General features: G+C 42.8%; 1 pseudogene across 1 annotated transcript; it reads right to left on the bottom strand.

Annotated features, from left to right (window-relative positions):
- Nucleotides 1–6,782: 6,782 nt before the first annotated feature.
- LOC309620967 (non-histone chromosomal protein HMG-14 pseudogene) lies at nt 6,783–19,692 on the bottom strand (annotated as a pseudogene). The gene is made up of 2 exons: nt 19,685–19,692; nt 6,783–18,069 (listed from the first exon to the last, which is right to left on the bottom strand). The product of its transcript is annotated as a non-histone chromosomal protein HMG-14 pseudogene (transcript).
- Nucleotides 19,693–23,204: the final 3,512 nt, after the last annotated feature.

Genomic DNA, 23,204 nt, shown 5'->3' with positions numbered 1-23,204 from the left:
CACATTTCATTGCCTGTCACAATTTGTTTTATAAACTGGAACGTTTTTGTTACATTTAAGTAAAGAATCGCCTGTGGAAATACGGTCAAGAAGGTTTTTTGCTTAACTTATGTGGAACCCAAACATCAAAGCGATTCACATAACCAAGCTGGTGTAAATGATTTTCAATGCTTGATTTGGATATTTTGAGTATGTCGGCCATCTCCTGCGTGGTATAACGTTGACTGTTCTCAATTAATGTCTCGATTTGATCGCTATCAACTTCAACTGGTCTACCCGACCATGGAGCATTGTCCAGAGAGAAATCTCCAGTGCGAAACTTCACAAACCACTTTTGACACGTTTGATCAGTCAAAGCACCTTCTCCATACACTACACAAATCTTTTTTTTTTTTTTTTGCGTTTCAGTTGCGTTTTTACCTTTCTTGAAATAATAAAGCATAATATGCCAAAAATGTTGCTTTTTTTCTTCCATCTTCAATATTAAAATGGCTACAAAAAAATTCACCAATTTTGATAAGCTTTTTTTTTTCATGCACGCCGATATGACAGCTGTCACAATACAACCACCAAAATTGTTTCGAATGAAGTTAAAGACAACTAAGGGCTACTAGAGTCATCTTATGGAAAAAAACGAACGAACTTTTTGGCTAACCCAATAAATGCTTTACTTGTATTAACTCATTTAATGCTCATGACAACTCTACAAAGTGGGTGCATAGGGCTCTTGATTAATAGTACTTCTTCAACCATTTTCTTTTTCTGTGTGCCATGTGGCACCAGTGTCCTCTGCTGTGTAGGGAAAGCCTCTCTGGGGGATGAGTCCAGAAATCATGGTGATTTAACCTGGTATTTGCTCCCCCATCCTCTGACATTATCCCACAAGACCCCTGTGTTTTCAGAAGTAAGTAGAAGTTCAACTGTGACAATCATAGCCATACTCTTGAATTGCTGATTCCCTAGAAACCTGTACAAGGGAAATCCATGAGGTGATTCCAGCTATTGCTGTTCCTTCTTCGTGGGAGAACTGTCTGGGTGTAAGGCAGGAGCCCAACACAGTGGCTGAGAATCTCAGCTCCACCACTTCTTAGTGCAGGCCCTGAGGCAAGGTACTTATTCCTTCTGAGCCTCACAGTTTCTCCATCTGTATAACAGGGATAATAACATTCACCTTGGAGGACTGCCGAAGGGATTAGAAATAATGTATATAAAGAGCCTGACACATCGAAGTCTGTCAAGTGTGGCTAGTGTTGGTATGACACGTGTGCAGCCACTCATTTGTCAATACAATCTGTTCCCTCTCTTCCTCAGTTTAAGACTTCCTACTTGAGAACGTTCTTCTTTAAGATCACCAAAGCTGAAACTCCAGATCATTGTTAAAGACCTATATGACCATCCAGTGATGGTACTTGAAATACACAAAGTTTACTGGGAGAGGGAATGGATATTGGGTATTTCTTTTTGCTTTAACTGAATCATCTCCTTTTTGTGTCCTCTCTGGTCTGCTTTAGGCTGCTATTGTCATTCCTGGCTTTCAGCTGTTCTAGAAGATGCTACAATTCCTACAATTCCCTGTTCTTGATCTTAAATTCTACCTTCTTCCACAACATCCATCTGAAGGCTTTGCTATTGCTGTTTCTAAGCTAGTTTATCTCTCAGCATCTTGGTCCATTTTCTCTTCACACTGCTTCCTCAAATCCCCTTTCTTCATTGAAGCTGATTCACCCACGCTGCTAATTCATTCAGCATTTATTGATCACCTACTTGTAGCCAGATACTATTCCTAGCAGTAAGGATACAGGGATGAACCCGATGGACAAAAGCCCTGCCCTTATGGGGCTTGTGGTCTAGTCAGAATATCTACCTAATTTCTATTATTAATTTGGCCAAAATTTAAAGCAATTTTTACATTATGTATTATTTCAGAAATTTTTAACATTTGAGGGAAATGTTCTAATTTATAGGGCAATGCCAAAGCTATATCGGAGTCCTCAGTTTCCACAGTCCTGCTGCGTGCCTTTCACTTGTGCCATAACACCTGGAGCCAGGACCTTAAGAGCCAAAAAGGGAGGAGCCAAGGGCACTGCCCCCACTTCAAAATCTCCTTCCAATGAGTCATTCCTCACTTGCCCCTCCTGTCCCTACCTGGCCCGCTTCTTGACCTGTTCTCTGACTCATACATCATCAGTTAGGTTCCAGGCTCACCCTTTGCTCCTATTTGTTAAGCTTTGTGATTTCAGCCCTTCTAGTCCTCCCTCCACAGGCTGACTTGTCCCAGTTTGAAAACTGTATGACCCAGCAGCTCTTCAGTTTGGTGCGTAGAGAGCTCATTCTTGTCACTGCTTCCTGGCTCTCAACCCATGACCTTAAATCCTCGGTACTACTCTCATGGCAGACAGATCCCGGGCTCCTTCTTAGGGATCATCTTTTTGATAAAGATCAGTCCTCTGTGTAGATTCCTCCCAGCTACTAAACCTCCCTCTTGGTTCAGGAGTGTTCACCATGGAAACCTCTCAGGGCCACATTGGACTACTGCCCCAAACTCAATGCCAGCAGGACTATATGAGTAATAACTATGGTATCATCAACTTCTTCCTCCCTACATCCTTCTCTAGCTAGTGAAATGACATTCTTTTTCTCCCTCTTTTTTTTTTCTCAACCCCCCTTTCTTTCCACTTGAAATTAATCTTCCTAAATGTATAGCCCACATTTACTTTCTTGCCATACTCACTTCCTATATTAAACAGCATTCTCCAGAAAAACAGAACCAATATAGATAGATAGATAGATAGATAGACAGATAGATAGATAGGAGATAATGGGAATTAGCTCACATGACTATGGATGCAGGTAAGTTCTATAATCTGCCATCTGGAATATAGAGAACCAGGAGAGTGGGTGGTGTAATTCAATCAGAGTCCAAAGGTCTGAGAATCTGGGAGGAGGGGAGGGAAGGCACTGGTGTAAGCCCCAGTGTCTGAAAGCCCGAGAACCAGGAGCTCCAGTGACTGACGGCAGGAGAATATGGATGTCCCAGCTCAAGAACAGATAGCAAATTAGCCCTTGCTCCACCTTTTTGTTCTATTTGGGTCCTCAGTGGATCGCATGATTCCCACCCACATTGGTGAGGGTGGATCTCTTTACTTAGTCTACTGAGTCCAATGTAAATATCTCCCATAAACACCCTCACAGACACATCCAGAAATAAGGTTTTACCAGCCTTATAGGTATCCCTTAGCCCAGTCAAGTTGACACATAAAATTAACTATCATGCTTCCCAATCACCGGTTCAAAGTTAACTTAGATTCTACAGGTCAGTCCTACTCCGAAAATGGTCTCACCCAGACCTTTAAACACCTCCTTGCTGCCAAATCATTTGCATGTTTGGCAGTCTGGAAACTCTCCTCACTTCATTCCCATGACACCACACTCCTCTTTTCTTTCTTCCTATCTCTCTGACAAATCTTTCTAATTCTTCTTTGTAGGCTTATCTTCCTCTACCTTGCCCTTAAATTCTGGAGTTCTTGTTCCTGTCCTCAGCCCATTTCGCTTCCATTCTACTCATCCCCCCTGGGTGGTCCCATACATTTCCATGGCTTCAGTTACACCTATATATCAGTGATTCCCAATCTCCATGTGTAGCCCAGATATCATTCCTGAGCTTTAGACATGCAGCTTTGTATTAGACAGGATGGAATAGGTTACAAATTTGTTTTAAAAACAAATTGTTCAAAAACCTCAGTGGTTTAACAAAAGTTGATTTCTTACATATGCTGTATGGGAAATATAGATCCGGTAACATTAAAAAGCACTGTCCTCCAGCATTCAGGCTGATGGAAATGCCATTATCCTGTACCTACACATGATGGGATACTCAGCCAGCTTGGTCAATGCAACAGGGGAAGACAGACTGGAGAATTATACTGCTAAATAAATACTTTGGCCCAGAAGCAACTCACATTATTACCACTCACAGCCCATTGGTTAGAAGTAGTCACAAGATCCCATCTTCAAGTGGAATCCTCCAGTGTGCTGATAAGAATAGGAGAACCAGGTATGGGTGAGCACTACAAGCCTTTATCAAAATATCCAACAGAGTACTAGATATCTCCATGTTACTGTTACATAGGCACATAAAACTGAATATGTCCAAAACAGAACTCTTGCCTATAGCACTGCCCTAGATTCGTAATTATTCTCTCTGCCTCCAGTCTTGCCCTTTTCCTATGAAATCAATATACTCTCCACCTTACATTCATAAAGATCTTTCTTAAACACAAATGTGACTGTGTCATTCTCATGGTTAAAACACTTTTCAGTGGCTCCGTGTTGCTCGAGATGTGGCATCAAGGCCACGATCTGGCCTTTACCACCTCTCCAGTCTCGCCTCTGTCCCCTTTCCTCTTGGGCGCGATCCCAAGCTCCTTGCAATTCCTTGAGCACACCATATTGTCCCATATGCCCCACACCTTGGCACATGCTGGTATGCCCTTCCTTGCCACTCCTTGGACCATCCTTTCTACCAGCCTGACTCCTTCTTACTTTTTAAAACTCAGCTCAGCCATCCCCTCCTTGATGAAGTTTTCCCTGAAATCCTGTGCTTACTCCATTTACGCAAGAAATAGGTCCAGAGTCCAGGAAGTAAGTTAGATCAGTGAACTAAGCAAAATATCTGCATAATAATAAAAATTTATTCATTGATGATTTAGCTCTGTATCTACAGCTGCACTATCCGATATGGTGGCCAGTAGCTACATGTGGCTATTTAAATTTATATTTATATTTTAAATTCACATTAAAATAAGAAATTTAGTTCCTTAGGCATGCTAGCCACATTTCAAGTGCTTAATACCATATGTGGCCAATTACTACTATATTGGACTGTGCGAATATAGAACATTTCCATCGATGTAGAAAGTTCCATTGGACAGTGCTGCTCTAGACAATGCTAGGCACTTTACATATATTATCTCATTCAATTCTCAAGGCAGCCACATGAAGAAGGTGCCCTTTGTTTCAAAGGAGCCCCATTTTACAGATGAGGACGTTGAGATTCAGTCTGAGAATGGCAGAAATGAGAGTTCAGCCCAGGTCCATCCAATGCCAGAGTCCATGCTTTTCTCCACCACTCTACAGCACTCCTCAGTAAAGGTTCAGGAAGCCAGGCCAGAGGCGGGGCATAAACAGTCCAAAGGCAGGCAAAGTAGAAGAACCAAAATGTCACTAACTCCTCTATGGAAGGTCTTTTCAGCCAAGGACACCACGTGCATGTCTTTCTGCAGCTGTAACTGCAGACTTCAGAGTATAGATTTGCCTGAGCTCACAAGCTAAGAAAACCAGGCACACTGAGCTGCAGTACGGGAGTTACTGACATTGTTACTGTTCATGTGTTTCAATTAAATATATTTTTGGGGACTTCCCTGGTGGTCCAGTTGTAAAGAATCCACCTTCCAATGCAGGGGACATGGGTTCGATGCTTGGTTGGGGAACTAAGATCCCACACGCCACGGGGCAACTAAGCCCGTGCGCCACAACTACTGAGCCCACGTGCCTCAACGAGAGAGCCTGCGTGAGGCAAACTACAGAGCCCACGCACTCTGGAGCCCCCACGCCATAACTAGAGAGAAGCCCGTGAGCCACAACAAAGAGCCCGTGCTGCAACAAAAGATCCCGCGTGCCTCAACGAAGACTCCGCATGCCACAACTAAGACCTGACGCAGTGCTTGCTTCGGCAGCACATGTACTAAAATTGGAACAATACAGAGAAGATTAGCATGGCCCCTGCTCAAAGATGACATGCATATTCGTGAAGCGTTCCATATTTTTTGTGACCACTTAGAGGGGTGGGATAAGGAGGGAGGGAGGGAGACACAAGAGGGAGGGGACATGGCGATATATGTATATGTATAGCTGATTCACTTTTATAAAGCAGAAGCTAACACGCCATTGTAAAGGAATTATACTCCAATAAAGACGTTAAAAAAAAAAAAAGGGACTTCCCTGGTGGCGCAGTGGTTAAGAATCCACCTGCCAATGCAGGGGACACAGGTTGGAGCCCTGGTCCGGGAAGATCCCACATGCTGTGGAGCAACTAAGCCCGTGCGCCACAACTACTGAGCCTGTGCTCTAGAGCCCACGAGCCACAACTACTGAGCCTGCATGCTGCAGCTACTGAAGCCCATGTGCCTAGAGCCCGTGCTCTGCAACAGGATAAGTCACCACAATAAGAAGCCTGCGCACTGAAACGAAGAGTAGCCCCCGCTCGCCACAACTAGAGAAAGCCCGCGCACAGCAACGAAGACCCAACACAGCCAAAAATAAATAAATAAATTTATTTTAAAAAAAGACCTGACGCAGCCAAAAAAATAAAGAAAATAAAGAAATTAAATAAATAAATAAATAAATAAATAAATAAATATTTTTTGGAAGTGATAGCATTTTTAAAAAATGTATTTTCCTTGTCAAGGCCAAGACAGTCTAAGTTCAACCCCCTGCTCTGCAACACACTCACTATGGGACTTTGGGCAAGTTAATTAATCCCTGCAAAATCTGTAAAATAATAATAATAATATTGTGTCCCTCAGAGGGTTATTGTGAGGATTAAGTGAGATGAGTGCAAAGTGCCTACCACTCATATATAATAGCTATTATTGCTCCAAAGCAACGTATTCCCACTTTGGCACATGATTCCCATGGAATCAATTTCTAGAAATAATACCTGGATTTGAACTAACTGTTGAAAAATTCACATCATTAGAAGCCAGGACTTGGAGGGTAAGATCTCTCCCTGTCTACACACTACCTCCTTATTATCAAGAGCACTTTTATCCATTCCTCTGCTGATGGACATCTAGGTTGTTTCCACATCTTGGCTACTGTGAACAGTCAGTGCTGCTACAATGAACAAGGGAGTGCTAATATTGCCTCGAGATTTTCAATTCTTTTGGATAAATGCCTAGAAGTGGGAATGCTAGATCATATGGTAGTTCTGTTTTTAATTTTTTGAGAAACCTCCACACTGTTTTCCATAGCAGCTGCACCATTTTGCATTCCCTCCCAACAGTGCAAGTATTCCAGTTTCTCCACATCCGTACCAAAACCTATTAGCTTTGATTTTTTTCTGACAATGGAACATTATTCATCCTTGAAAAATAAGGAAATTTTGCAATATGCAACAACATGGATGAACCTTGAGGACATCATGCTAAGTGAAATAAGCCAGTCACAGAAAGACAAATATGGCATGATTTTCCTTATATGAGGTATCAAAATAGTCAAATTCATAGAATCAAAGCATAGAATAGTAGGGCTTCCCTGGTGGCACAGTGGTTAAGAATCTTCCTGCCAATGCAGGGGACACGGGTTCGAGCTCTGGTCCGGGAAGATCCCACATGCTGCGGAGCAACTAAGCCCATGCACCACAACTACTAAGGCTGCGCTCTAGAGCCCGTGAGCCACAACTACTGAGCCCGTGTGCCACAACTACTGAAGCCCGCGCACCTAGAGCCCATGCTCCGCAACAAGAGAAGCCACTGCAATGAGAAGCCCGCGCACCGCAACGAAGAGTAGCCCCCGCTCAACGCAACTAGAGAAAGCCCATGTGCAGCAACAAAGGCCCAACGCAACCAAAAATAAATAAAATAAATTTTTTAAAAAAGCATAGAATGGTAGTTGCCAAGAAAGGGGGAAGTTACTAATCAGTGGGCATAAAGTCTCAATCAAGGAAAATGAATTAGTTATAAATAAAATTTTAAACATGATTTAATTTTAAAGTATAATAAATCACTTTTATTGAAGGCACCTCACCCCCTCCTAGGTATTCTCTCAAATGCTCAGTTGATAATGTATCTGCTGTCTGAGATAATGGGCTATTGAGATAGACATGGATAAGTCACAGTAGTCCCCAAACAAATTTTGCCAAGAAAATAACATCTAGGGACTTCCCTGGTGGCGTAGTGTATAAGGCTCTCCGCGCTCCCAATGCAGGGGGCCCAGATTCGATCCCTGGTCAGGGAACTAGATTCCACATGCTGCAACTAAGAGGTCACATGCCGCAACTGAGATTTCTCATGCCACAACTAAGGAGCCTGCCTGCCACAACTAAGAAGCCCGCCTGCCACAACTAAGGAGCCCACGTGCTGCAAGTAAGCAGCTGGCGAGCCGCAACTAAGGAGGCTGCCTGCCGCAACTAAGACCCGGTGCAACCAAATAAATAAATAAATATTTTTAGAAAGAAAGAAAATGACATCTAGTGAGTCCAAAGACCTGGGATCCACCACATAAAACAGACTTTCACTGCTCCCTCTCACCTTCCCCAGGGTTACTCTACACTGAGTCATCCTGACCCACCTTTCAGTGTTCTCTCTTGCCACTGGGTCTTCTCACATACACACACACAAACACGTACATACAGAGAGAGAGGGGACCAGCATATAATAGTCATTAAGAAAATACCTCCTCAGTGAATAAATGAAGGAAGTGGAGTTGTTCTGATAATATTGGGATAGAGGGTGTCCCCAGAGTCTCCTCTGTGATGGTTCTGAGAAGTCTCCCAAGAGCACAATTGGATAACCACCAGATTAGAAGTTCCCTATGATCCTTCCCTTATCTACCAGACTGTGATCCTGCAATGGATTTTTTAAAGGGAAGAGGAAAAAGCAAAGTACTAATACCGGATATCAGCAAAGAAATCAGTGTATTTTGTCTCAGAGTCATTTTCATCCATTTACATTTCCCCAGGAGAGAAAGAGAATATGACTGGCCATGACAGGGGTGTGAGGGATGCATGTTGACCCCAGGACCCATCCTCTTTTCAGTTTGATCATTCACATTCCATTAGTGGCTTGCACTGTGTGAAGTGAGAGGATATTCCAATGCTATGGCCCCTGCTTGGTCCCCCAACTTATATCTGCCCGTGGCCATGCCTCTGCCCATGCCCTGTTACTCGCCATCACAAATCTAATCAGTGCCTATTTGAAGATCAAGGGAAAAAACTTATGGATGTGCCGAAGATTTTCAAGGGATCAGACTTGAGAGCATGAAATCCTTACCAGTTTAACCCCAGCCAAGAGATAATTCTCTCTCTGGACATTCAAAGAAGAATGAAATTGTGCTCAAAAGACACCTAGAGCCAACCAGATTGGTTACTAAGTGGATGCAGCCTGGCAAGAGGTTTGCATGGTGGAAAAAAATGTGTTTTCATTTGTGTTTCAGTCTCCAGGACTGCTTTAGTAGCTGAAGATCAGAAACTAAAAGTGGACAGGCAGGCATTATCTGCAGTTGAACTTTTTACAACTGTGAATGCTGGAAAGGGCAAAATCACATAGTGCAAGCCGGGGTCTTAAAGATAATGCCTTTACATCCAGACATCTCTCCCCTGAGAATTCCTTAGGGCCAGTGCTGAAAAATGCTCATGCTTTTTATAGTAATCTTCCTGGCTGCCCTCAAGAGCATTTTATAAAGTGTTTTATATGTACTAGAAATCAGAAGAGTTACAAGTGGGATTCTGAGTGCAATGGTTAGATACATTAAAAGCAATGATCCCTCCATTAAAAGGCCTCACTCATGAGTATGACCTGTCTACCCTGCCATCTAGGTTAGGTTCCAAAAGCAGGAGTGTTCTCAGCAATATATGGCTTTACTCTTTCAGGCATCTGGTATATTCCAGCTAAGAGATAATATCATCTCTTGCTCTGATCCCCTTTTGAGATAGATGTTAATGTAATACTGGGTTTCCCTCATTACATAACATTTATTCATCAGCTACTATTTTTCCTTTTCTCCACTTGTACCCAAACTTTTCCACCTTTGGAAGAGACATTAGGTTTGGTCATTGTGCTGGCAACAACAGTAGTCTAGCAAGTAATAGCAATAACAAGCAATAGTAGGCAGCAATACTAGTCTAGAAAGTTCCTCCCTGCCCAGTCCACTCCTGTTCACATAAAGTAACGTTAACGTTACATAGGTTACATAGGTGCAACTAGCGGGCTATTTTTACCACCAGGCAATATAGCTGAATTCACTGTTAGTCCCAATTTGGCATTTGGGGTGAAGGCACATCCTGCCCCATCAGGCCCTTAGGAATTGTGACATAAAGGTTAAAAACACATATATTGCTGAGACCACTCCTGCTTTTGGAACCTGACCAGAGCAAATAGAAACCTGCAAACCTGAGTGGCCTCACCCTGGGAGACATTTTCATAAGATGTGATGATGGATTGGATAGTCATTAATGACTGAATGAGAGTCTAGTAATGTGTCAGTATCTTTTGACTTCTATGATTGTCTTGCGGTAAGGGATCCTAAATTTTTTTGCTGAGGAATCATCCTTGCTTCCAGACCTTGTAGTTGCAGCCCTGGTTCTATGACCACTGCACCAAGCAGGGAAAAAAGAAAAAGTTGGGGTGATACAGGGAAGAAAGTACACCAGGAACTTCCTCACTCCCTCTTCCCCAGATCAATCAGAAAAACAGAATCTATCCAGCGGGGACAGTCCTGTAGCCCCACTCATATTCACGTTGAGGGTGAGCACATACTCGTGAAGGCGTATAACCCAGCCCTTCATGCCTTTATTTCTCCCCCACTTCAGACAACCAATGTTTCAACTACCCATTCCAATTCTCACCAAACTATTACTCTGAGGAGATCTCTCTGCCCATTGCTGGAAATTATCAGTTGTAATAATACAGCCGATATTATTTCTGTATTCAGACCAGATCGGCTGGTCTGAAGAAATGACGCTTAACCGTCCCAAATTGGCGCAATATCTTCTGTTCTGGTTCTTTTATGGCACTCACAGCATCTGCATCTACCACCAGGTAAGCAAAGCCCAGTCTAGGGTCAGTGTCTATTCCGGTCAGGACCACTTGCAGCCCCCAGGGCTACCAGCATCAGTCTGACCTGCCAGCTATGCTCGGGGCCTTCCCCCCCAGGGAATCTGCCATAGAGTCATCTGCATTCTCTGTCTCTTTTGCTGGCAGATAGAACAGCTCTTATTGGCATTTTGTGCCTCAAAGGGTGCAAGAGGAATATGTCTAGATTCAGTCCATCTCTGCATTGCTGCAGACCCCCAATGGCCACTCATTTCATGGACCCAAGTAGCTACCTTAAGTGAGCACACAGGGATATCTGCCTATCAATTCCAATCACCTTCCTAACCTGGAAGGGGGTTCTTCTGATGGGCATCAACATGCCCTACTTTGATGCAACCCTCAAATTTCCATAGGGCTGTGCCCCACACGGGCATCCCTTTAATAGGTCAGGTTTCCACTGCCCTCCTGCTTGACCACATGGACAGACCACTGGCCACTGCCCATGAATCAGTAAAGAGCCAAGCATAAAAGTGGGCTTTTACCACTGTTCAATTCTTCCATCACTGCTGGGGAAACAGCAGGCAATTCAGCCCACTGAGCTGATCGATTTATTTTTACCTTCTTCTACTGGAGTGGAGGCCTCCCAAACAGGGAGGTCCATTCACCTTGGAACTGCAGTCTACAAACCAAGCAACTCTTTGTCAAGAGCTGTTCATGGGGCACTATCCAAGTGACAACAGAATTCGGCAGCTCCTTCTGCAGTTCCAGAGTCAGTCCTGGGGGAAAAGAGGCTCCGTGCTAGAGTGAGTATCTCCTCCTTGCATTCCCCAGGCAGCATGATCCTGTATAAACAATCTCCATTTTATTATGGAACTCTTCTGGGCACTGCCATCCCCATTAGAGTGTTTCTCTAACATCACCCAAGACATTGTATTTCCGGTTTTAAGATCATTTTATGTCCTTCCGTCATGGGGGTAGCTTTAATTAATAACGTCCAACAGCGAGGTAGTAAATGCCACTCCAATGGAAATTCTCTAGTCCAAAGTCCCAGTAGCTGTCACTTGGAGGCACTCACAGGTTTTTGTCATAAGCCCCAGTCCATACTCCACATAGGGTTAGCGCACAGAGAATTTGTTCCCACCAGCACTCCAGCTTCCATGCTACACTGTGTGGGTTCTGGCAATCTTACTGGTTCCCATTTAGCATGTCCAATTAATATTGCTTGGAAGGGTGGACTCACATGCCTTCTGCTTTTCAATATTAGGTAAGGGAAGTGTTCCCCAGTCAGATACAACGTCCATCCCCATAATACAATCAGGTAAAAGAGACACAACCACTTCACATAAAGGCGGTTCAAACATTCCAATTCTCCTACAAACATTTACTTTAATTCCATCAACCATTACGTTCCTAACTGTAGCCTCTGTTAGGACTTCCTCAACAGGTTTGGGTTTTAAAATACCAGGTAGCGGAAGTGTTCCCCAGCCAGATGTGATATCTATTCCTATAAAATATTCAGGTAAAGTTGACACAACTCCTGTACATAATACCTGCTTAAACGTTCCAACTTTCATAATCCTATTTACTCTTACACTTTTACATTCTCTCAATCAAATTGTAGCCTGAGTCAGGGCTTCATCAATGGGTTTTGGTACCACAGTTGTTGGAAGCTCCTCTTCTCCACCCCGACCATTATTTGACCTGCCCTTGTGCAAAAGGCTTTGGGTCCCCAGGGAGGGTGTTACAGCAAAGTCTCCCTGCCTGATGCACACAGAAGCCAATACTGTGCCACGGGCTTTTGAGAAAAGAAAAAGCTTGATTGCAAGGTCCACTGGTAAGGAGACAGGAGGCAGGGATCAAAGCTGTCTCCCTGATCTGGAGTTAGGTTAGGTGAGGATGGGTTGGTATGCAGAAGCGCTGGCGGGGCAAGTTTTGATTGGAGGGCTTTGGAACTTGGCCATTAATGGTAAGCTATGGTTAAAGGGGGCTTTAGCACCGGATCTCCCTGGACAAGGGACCCTTTGCTTCTGAAAGGGTTTGAAAGGGTTCCGATGTTCAGGTTCTGGTCATGTCCTGGTCCTTTGGTTCGTGGGGTGGGGGGTGGGGGGGGTCCTTCGGTTCCGGGTGTGACTTGAGGTCAAAATTTTCTCCTCTGCGCATGCTCTGGCTGCATGACTCGCGCTTCTGTTCTGTTGTCTCTGAAAAACAACTCAGTATCTTGCTAGAAACAGGATAGGGCCAATTTGGGCTAGTTCTGCGGCTATAAGGGGTCGGTCGAGACAAAGGACCCAGGCCCTTTTGTCGTTCTTCAGCCAAACCGCTGCCCCAAGCAACTGCTGGTCAGGTTTCTTCTTGTAATTTTTGCCTTCCAGCTTTTAAAATTTCTCCAAACACGGGTAAATAGAGCGAGCTTGTTGGGGCCCTTTAATGTTGGGGAACCAGCAGGGTTTCCCTTTGCCCAACCTTTGTTTTAACCCCATCAATGTTCATTGTTTTCATCCCATTTCCTAATAACCATCTAAAAATTTCCATCCTGCTGGGAAAAGTCCTGTGATTCTCCCCTTTCTGATTCCTCTTTGTTCCGCCCCTTTCAGTATTTGCTTTTTTCACCTTATTTCTAAACAATCTTTTAAAAGTTCCCACCTGGTTGGGAAGAGTCCCTTGACTGTCCCCAGGCCTCTTCCCATTCTCTTGTTAATTAAACTAATGTTTTTATTAGCATCTGTAAGACCCATAAGGGGAAGCTGAGATGGCAAATTTGATAAATCCTCCAGAACTGTTTTTCGATTTTGCAGCAATAAGGTTATATATGGGGTGCCCATGTGAAGGGGGCCCCGAGAAACACAACATTTACCATGACCTGGGTAAAGGGCATATTCAGTGGGTGAATATCCTGGTCATCAAAAAACCAGTCCTACATGGCTTGTATACGAAGCATATCAGCTGCTTCATTTGGGGAATTCCACTTGGCATTCATAGAGGGTGACAGTCCCCCTTCTCAGGGTGAACAGACCTTAGAGTGGCTTTTATCCAGTCCACCAGGCTGGCTGTTCCCCTGGGAATAACCTGCTTTGTGTCTGGATCATGTATGGTGTCAAAACCCAAAGTCTGCATACTAAATCAAACAAAGCAGAAAGATGAGTTTCTTGCAAGGCTTTTGACCTGCAAGCCAGAAAACTCAAGGCTACAAGAGCAATGAGTTCTGAGTTGCTCACAGACTAAGGGATTTTTAGGGGGTAAATGCTGAAGTTATTTGGCTTTTTCAACTGATTGGTTGCCTAGTGATCTTCTTCCCTATTTGGATCAGGATAGCTGAGTCAGAGGAACAAGGAAGTCCAGAGATGACAGGAACAGAATTGGCTTTGGGGGATAGGCTGGTGTCCTATGCTCTTCTGAGAAGAGCTGTCAATTCCTGCAAGGTTAGGTTAAGTTTCCTTTATGTGCCTGCATTGACTGTCTCCATTTTGTCCTTGACATAAGTGACTCCATTTTAGTTTGGTTCTACGGTAGCCATCTGTGACTGTTCCATAGTGACCTGTAACCTCCTGTGTCAACCCAAGTTTGCTCTTCCACTCTGTAGCGTTCAAAACCAAAGACACTGCTCCTAAATTGCTTACTCTCATGATCCATTGTAGTAAAGTTTCCTCAGTAAGCTGATGATACCAATCTGCAAAATGAAACAACTCCTTCACGTTAGCCCCCCTTGTTTCAATAGTTTCTTGGTTTTGCTCTCCCCCACATGACGGCTTTCTTTGTGACCAGAGGTCGTAGAGGTACTTTCTGTTGCCCCTACATAATTTTTCCCTTTCTAGGTGGCTCTGAGGCTAGTGGCCCAAGCTCAGACTGACCCAAATCTGAGCTTGGTTTAGCATCAAGGCTGGACGCAGCATTTTCTTTTACTTTTAGTTTAGCTATTATAGATAACAATAGCCAAGAGACTGAATATTTTGCCGTTGTCTTATTAGTATGTATTTCCTTATGCATCCAGTGAACTAACTTCCCAGGAGTTGGATCCACCTCTATATTCTATTGGTAACTTTTACCCTTAGCACTTGATTGCAGCACAGCTGCTGCTGCATACCACGCGTGACCATGTAGCCACCAAGGAATCAAAGGTTCCTCATCCCCCACCCTTTCATCCTTTTTCTTCCCAAACCACATGTTTACATGAGCCAGGACCTTTTTATAGCAAACCTCAGTTCTGATACCAACTAGAAGTGTCCAGATGCCAATTACAAATTGTGGGGAGGAGGTGCTTTCCCACTACCACCAGGCAATTCTCCAGACACTAACTGAGTGTCCTACAGTGCAACTCAATTCTGATACTAGCTACCCAGGGATAGGATCAGGTTCCGCAGGTTAAGGGTTCAGTCCTACAAGAATGCCTTCTCACCACTTCAGATGCCAGTTTCAAGCCCAAGTTATCACCTGTGCTTCTGACCGATCAGCTACAGACTGGAGGTTCCAATGACCCACCTCCTCAGGTTCAACTAATTTGCTACAGCAGCTCACAGAACTCAGAGAAAACATTTTACTCACTAGATCCGCAGTTGATCATAAAATGATATAACTCAGGAACAGCCAGATGAAAGGGACGCATAGGGCAAGGCACGGGGAATGGGAGCAGAGTTCCCATGCCTTCTCCAGGTGCACCACTCTCCCACCTCCTCCGCATGTTCACCCACCCAGAAGCTCTCTGAACCCTGGCCTTTCAGGTTTTTATGGAGGCTTCATTACATAGGCATGATTGACTAAATTACTGGCCATTGGCAGCTGAACACAATCTACAGCCCATCTCCCCTTCTTAGAGGTGGGGGAGGAGGGACTGAAAGTTCCAACCTTCTAATCACTGGTTGATTCTCCTGGCAACCAACCTCCTACCCTTTGGTTACCTAAGGGCTTTCCAAAAGTCACCTAATTAACATAACAAAAGATACCTTTATGGCTCTTATCACAGGAAATTCCAAGGGTTTTAGGAGCTGAGAGCCAGGAACCATGGACAAAGAAGACTAAATATATATGAGAAATATATTTTGGTCATCTGAATGACCAAATATATATTTCTTATAAATCACACTATCACATCAACCAAATAAGAGATCATTTCCAGTACCCAGAAGCCCCTCTGTATCCCCTCCAGATCACCACTGCCCCTTGAAGGATGTCACTATCCCAAATTGTACAGTAACTATTTCCTTGCTTTTCTATATGGTTTAATCACATATGTATGCAATTCCAAATCTTTCAGTATAGTTTTCCATAGTTTTGAATTTTCTATAAATGGAATCACTATATGTTTCTTTTGGTCTTGCTTTGTTTCACTCAGCATAATAGTTGTAAGATTCATCTATGTTGTGCTTTGCTGTAGTTAATTCAGGTTTTATTGTTGTATAATATTCTACAATTTACTTATACAATCTATTGATGGTCATTTGGTTTGTTTCCAGTTTTTCGAAATTTGGAATAATGTTACTGAAACCGTGCAACTCAGATTGGGACTTGAACCCACGTTCTTTTAACTGAGATCACACACCTGGTCTCAGGACTTAATGAAGCTCAGGTTCTTGATGTCTCATTGCAGAAAGAATTCAGGGAGAGAGAAAGTGACAGGTAAGAAGTGGATTTATTTAGAGAGAAACACACTCCATAGATCGTGCGCCATCTCAGAAGGAGAGAGCGGCTCCAGGGTATGGGGTTGTCAGTTTTTATAGGGGTGGGTAATTTCATAGGCTAATGAGTGGGAGGAGTATTCCAGCTATTTTGGGGAAAGGGTGGGGATTTCCAGAAATTGGACCACCTCCTACTTTTTAACCTTGATGGTCGGCCTTGGAACTGTCATGGCGCCTGTGGGTGTGTCATTTAGCATGTTGATGTGTTACAATGAGCGTATAATGAGCCTCAAGGTCTAGTGGAAGTCAACTCATCCGCCATCTTGGACCTATTTGTCTCTAATCAGTTTATGTCGTGTCCTTGGGCTATGTCATTCTTTTAAAGGTTGTGCCCTGTCCCCTTCCCTCCTGTTTCATTACCAGGGCGATGAGCATGTATTGATGAGGGAATATATATAGGAGTAGCCTTTCTGAGTCATAGCTGTACTTCATTTTCTACTTCATTAGAAAATGTCAAATTATTTTCCAAAGTAGTCATATCAGTTTTTTGTTGTTTTTTTCTTTCATAATTGAGATTTTATTGGTTGTTTTGAGGATCAGTACACAGACATTTCAATTTGTACCCAATTCTTAACATATGTACCAAAAATCTAAAAATTCATGTAGTTGTGATTCTTTTCTGAACAGTTATCCTAGTGACTTTCCAGCTTAAAATGTGGAGGCAAATTTTCCTTAACAAGATATCAAGTACCAATATCTTCCAATACTGATATGCTGTTACATCGTAAGTCCATACTCAAATTGTCAATCGTTCACAGCACATTAACAAAGTTACTAGAAGAACTGGACTACCACGACCAAAGATGTTACAGAGTGCACAAAATTCTGACCAGGAGAGCCAAGATCAAGGGGTGAGTGGTTTGCCTTAGGAAACAATTCTACCAAAAGCAACATGGGAAGAGAAGTAATTTAAAGTGTTCAAGACATTTAAATGCACAACTGACTCCAAACTGCCATTTAGTATGCTTTGTATTATAGGATATAAAAGCTACCGCCCATCTATGGAATGTTAAGCTGACACCCAAGACAACCAAAGCCTCCTGAATTCAATATCCCACTGTTTTCTGGTTGTACCAAAAAATAAACACCCAGCAAATGATTTCACCTCTTAAAAAAAAAGCATTTACACTTAAAAAATGGGATGAGATGGGATTCCCTCCTTTTTAAAAATGTTTCTAGAGCTACTAAAAAACTTTCATTTACAAAACAGTTGATAGGACCGGGTGTGATATATTAATCAGACTTTGCTTCTTTCTCTCCTGCTTCATCAGAGGCTGGGCTCTCCTCGTTTTTAGTTCCCCCGTTTTCTGCAGGTAACTTTCCTTCAGTCCCTTGGTTAGTCACTTCGGCCTGTTTTCCCTTTGCTCCCCTTTTCCCTTTTGTTTGCACTCTTTTGTCTGAAGATTTACCTTTTCCTGCCGCCTTTTTTGGCTTCGTTTCCACTTTTGCGGGAGCCGGTTTGGCTGACAAACCTCGCCGATCTCCTCTCGGGCTCCTCCTTCGCCGCCCGCTCGGTGGAACTGACCTTCCCCGTGGGCAGCGTGGCTGCCGGCGCGGGCTGGCCGCTGCCGCTCCTCCCGCTGCCCGAGCTGCTCAGTCACGTCAGTTTTTATTCTCACTAAAAGTGATATCTCATCCTGTTTGGTTTGAAGTCAGGATTTCTTACAGCTTACCACATGTGCCTGGCCTCTTAGGTATTTTCTTGTATTCCTAGTTTGCTAGGAATTTTTATCATAAAAGAATGTTGGTTTTTATCACCTGATTCATCTGCATCTTTTGAGATGATCATATGATTTTTCCCCTTTAATTTGTTGATGTAGTGAATTACATTGGCTTTCTAATGGTAATCTTGTATTCCTGGGATACATCCTACTTTGTCATGATGATTTATCCTATTTCTATATTGCTGAATTCTATTAGCTAATATTTGGTTAGAGTTTTTATATGTATCACAATGAATGAGATCGCCCTCCATTTTTCCTTTCTTTTAATGTTTTCGTCCATCAGAATTAAGCTGGCCTCATGAAACAAGTCAGGGAATGTTCACACATTTTCCGTTCTCTGGAAGGTTTTGTGCAAAACTGGAATTTTTTATTGCTTGAGTATTTCATAGGACTTGCCAGTGAAGCCATCTGGGCCTGGAGTTTTCTTTGTGGGAAGGCTCCTGATTAGTGATTCAATTCTTTGGTTTCTAACTCTTGTCAAATGAGTTTTGGTATGTTATATTTTCTAGGAATTCATCCATTTTATCTACATTTTCTAATTTGTCAACATACAATTCCTCATAATAATTTCTTATTTTTTTTTTAATATCTGAGGCATCTTTAGTGACATCTTTTTCATAGCCAATCATATTTATTTTACAGGACAGGTATAAGAAGATATATGATTTCCATTTGTAAAAACTTTTATTCTGATAACTGAATTGTTTCTAAATACATCTTACTTTTATTTATTTATTTATTTATTTTGACAATACATCTTACTTTTAAAATTCTTGATACCTGTTCCAATTCTAAGGGTAAATGTTTTCGGAGTTACTAAAATCCAGTGATTCTTCCCAAATAAGGTATCAGATGGAAAACTGTAAGTAATTTCTCACTAGTTTCATAAGATTTCTTGAAAAAATATTTTTGAATTCATATTTTGCCAATCTTTGTTTTTCATGCGGTTCCCCAGTCTTCTTTCCAACCTTCCATTCCCCTCTACAAACCCTACATTCTAGCCACATTTCTCTGGTCACCAGCCCATGAACACATTCCACTCTTTTTCACCTCTGGTCTCTGCTTCTGCCATTCCCTCTACCTATAAGGCTCTTCCTCACCTATCTCCATTGTCAGAGTCCTAACCACCCTCATGTAGGCAACTACTCCTGAGATGAGAGAATTTCACTCTCCTTCCTACAGTCCCGTTGTCCTGCCTCAAAGGAACAGCTGATGTAGTATGCTCTCTGACAGGACTTCAGGGAGGCAGAGCTACACAGGGAGACAGAATGGGAGGATCAAAATGAACAGGAGGAACATGGAGATTTGGGAGATGTTCCCAGTCTGTAATAGAACTATAGAAAAATTCCATCTTCCCTACTTTTTGTTCCTATGTGTTCTGCTGTGGGTATCTCAAGGCAATCTCCCTTTGGGAGAGCAATGTCTCCCTGTGACACTGACATAAGGATAAGAAGGTACCAGTTATTTGTTCTCATATTACCTGAACATCTTGCTGTTTCAGAAAGTTCTGATGCACAACCAATATCAACATCTGTTTCAAGGATCTCTGCTGGAATTGCAGCTTCACACAGCCAAATTGCCTATGCTTCCATCAAGGAAATGGCTATTTATTTTATGCAGCCATCTGGGCTATAACCAGGATGTTTTGTCATTTGTGGTCTTGTTTTCTGGCTTTTTCTTTTAAGGATAAAATTTTGATGACTTCATAAGCAATTTCATATATATATATATGAAGTCAAACTTACAAGTAAATGTTGCCTAAGTTCTCTACAGTGTCACTGTGGTGATAGATATTTTGGTCTAGCACCCTCTCTTCCTTTCCCCTCCCCCAACTGCTGTTATTTGGATCTACAACATTTACTCTTTGGTGAAAAACAAGTTAATAAACTCCACAGGGCCCATAAGCAGTTGCCTGAAGACTTTTCATGGGACTCACTTCCTTTGAAAAGAGGCAGGCTGTTTGGAGACTCAGTATGCTACCAAATGGGATTCTCCCTTATCTTCCTACCTCCCAACAGTCTATCAAGGAAATGGTTTGTCTTATCACTTTAACAAGCACTCTTTTTTTTTTTTTTAATTGGAGTATAGTTGTTTTACAATGTTGTGTTAGTTTCTACTGTACAGCGAAGTGGAGTTCCCTGTGCTACACAGCGGGTTCTCATTAGTTATCTATTAACAAGCACTCTTCATCATCTCAAACATTAAAAACTTTCCTTCATCTTTTATGGTGGCTTCTCAAGAGGAATATCACAAATGACTTGTGGTCTAGAGTGTAATTTCAGTGACTACCACAGTAGAGGACATTGGAGGGTAGGGGTAGGGAGAGAGTGATCTGAAAGCAACCAATTTATCTTTTAAAATGCTATTTTCCCCCTTTTATTGAACTCAATTTACTCAGAATTATGACTTTTATAAAGTTTTCCAAGTATTCTTATTTGAAAAAGAAATACATGGTACTCTCACTGACAACACATTACTTCTCATATTCCTGGCAACCTCACTTACTTGGAATGGAGCCATAAAATAGGAAGAACTTTGAGAGACCTGTAAGCAGCCCAAATAAATGTTGCAGAGTTCACACCCCAAAGCTTATAGACTTTATTCATAGAAGAGTACTTCACCCACACTCTGTTTACTCTTACATTACACACAATTATAGCTGGTTTTCCAGCCCATTGCAGATTAGGATCAGCCAATTAGAATGGAGAGAGGAGCTGCAAAGGGAGAGATAGAAATGTTATCAATAGAAGACACAAAACTAAAAATTCACAGCAGTTCTAGGGCATTCTGAATTGGGCACAAAGCTCTTCACACCTCCATCCCCATGAGAGCACACTGTGTTACAACTCAGTGCAATCATCGATGTTCAGAACGATAACCTGGAGTCATCGAAAGAATGCATTATGTTCAGGATTCTCTCTGTAGGAGAGCAGAGAGTGTGAAATATATTTTAGGAAGATTGCCGTCCAAAATGATTAACATTTTAAAAGGTAAATCTGAGCCATATAGAATGGATTACTGAAGTCACCTCCTGCCCAGTCTTCTGCCTCCAATCTCTCCTCCCAGCCCCCAACTACCCACCTCCATCAGGTCATCCTTTAGGGTACTACAAGATTCATCCTCCTAAAGCAATAGCTCTAGTCAAATTACTTCCACATTCAGGAATCTCCAATGCTTCCCCTATACCAATAAAATCAATAAAACAAGATGCTCAGCTTATCATTTAAACACCTTCCACAGTGCAGCCCCAATCTAGCTTTATCTACCATCATTCCTTTCAAGTGTACTGCCCTCTGGCTCAGTAGTTCTCAAAGTGTAGCCTCTGGACCAGCAGCACCAGCAGCACTTGGGAACGTGTTAGAAATGCACATTATTGGACCCCACCACAGAACTACTGAATCAAAAACTCTAGCGGTGGAGCACAGCAATCTGGGTTTTAAGAAGCCTTCCAGGTGATCCTGATGCACCTGAAGTTTGCAAACCACTAATCTAGCCAATGTGAACTGGCCATTACATAATTATACTTTACCTCTCCTGCCTCTGTGGTTTCCATGTTTCCTGTGTTTGGAATTCCTCTTGCCTTTTCCCCCTTATAAAGTGCTACATATTCTTGAAAAATATCTCTAATGATATATCCTTTAGGGCAGGGGTCCCGAACCCCCAGGCCTCGGACCGGTACTGGTCCATGGCCTGTTGGGAACTGGGCCCCCCAGCAGGAGGTGAGCGGCGGGCGAGCAAGCAGAGCTTCATCTGCCGCTCCCCATCGCTCACATTATCGCCTGCACCATCCCCACCCCACCCACCCTGTCCGTGGAAAAACTGTCTTCCACAAAACCAGTCCCTGGTGCCAAAAAGGTTGGGGACCGCTGCTTTAGGGAATAGCCTATATTCCATCCACTCAGATGCAAATTCTTTCTTCTACAAACCCTCAGAAAAATTTACGTGCAATCCATTCAATTCACTTATTCACTTTTCCATTCAACTAATATTCACTGAAGTTGGCTGTGTGTCAGGCACAGGGCACTGGGGATACAAATGGACAAGTAAACAGAAAATTACACCACGGTATTCCACGCAGGTAACCGTGAGAACATAAGAAGGGGACATCTCTCCCAGACATGGAGGTTTGATAACACTTCTTACAAAAAGTGTCATCTGGGCTGAGTACAGGAAAGATGAGTAGAGATAATCAGCAAGGAGAATTTTTTTAAAAGAATAAGCAACAGGTAATCAAAACCCGTTGTAAGTAGAAATTCATACATGATGTAAACATACAGAGTCAAATGAGTGGTGTGAGCATATACCCTTACCAGAATGTCAAGGTCTCTTCGGGGGAGACTTTTCTTCCATCCAACAGCTATTTTTAATACAAAGATATAGCCAATGCAATTATCTCCAAAGTGCGCCAGTCATATTGCTGGCATGTTGGAGAGACCCCTTTCCTGAAATCTCTGAAGATTAACTCACGTGTGGTCTCTTTCTAAATTCTGCAGCCAGCATTCCTGCCTCAGGCCAGCATAAACTATTGCTAGAACCACCATATTTTATTGCTGTTTTGACCACCTAAGACCCCAACTAGGTCTTCACCAACCTATCAAATGTCAAATTTCTTATTAAAAGTGTCAAGGCTACCAAAGAAATTTACCCTTGTTCTAATGTTACACCAGACAATTGACCTTCATCTATAGAGTCCCACAAACTTAAAAGGATCTCCTCTTGTCAATCAGGCAAACGACTGTCTTGGGTTACTCCAAGTTCATATGACCCCCCAGGCAGTCAAGGGTCTGAGACCTTTGAGAGCTGGTGTTTGAAGTGACTCCTGGGAGGAAGTTTCCCAGTTCACTGGAGGCTCCCTTCAGAGTGGGCTGAAAGTCTTGAAGACGGGATCTCAAACTGCCTAATCTGCTCAGAGATCCTGAGCGCATCCCCACTGAGGTGGCTGTAGACTAGGTCCAACTGACACGATAATCCACAGACAGGAGTCTGACATCAGATCCAAA

This window comes from Balaenoptera borealis (genome assembly GCF_965194805.1).
Source record: "Balaenoptera borealis genome assembly, chromosome: X".
NCBI classification, from domain to species: domain Eukaryota; kingdom Metazoa; phylum Chordata; class Mammalia; order Artiodactyla; family Balaenopteridae; genus Balaenoptera; species Balaenoptera borealis.
The sequence above is the reverse complement of the archived record's forward strand: the minus strand, read 5'-3'. Positions and strand labels throughout refer to the sequence as shown.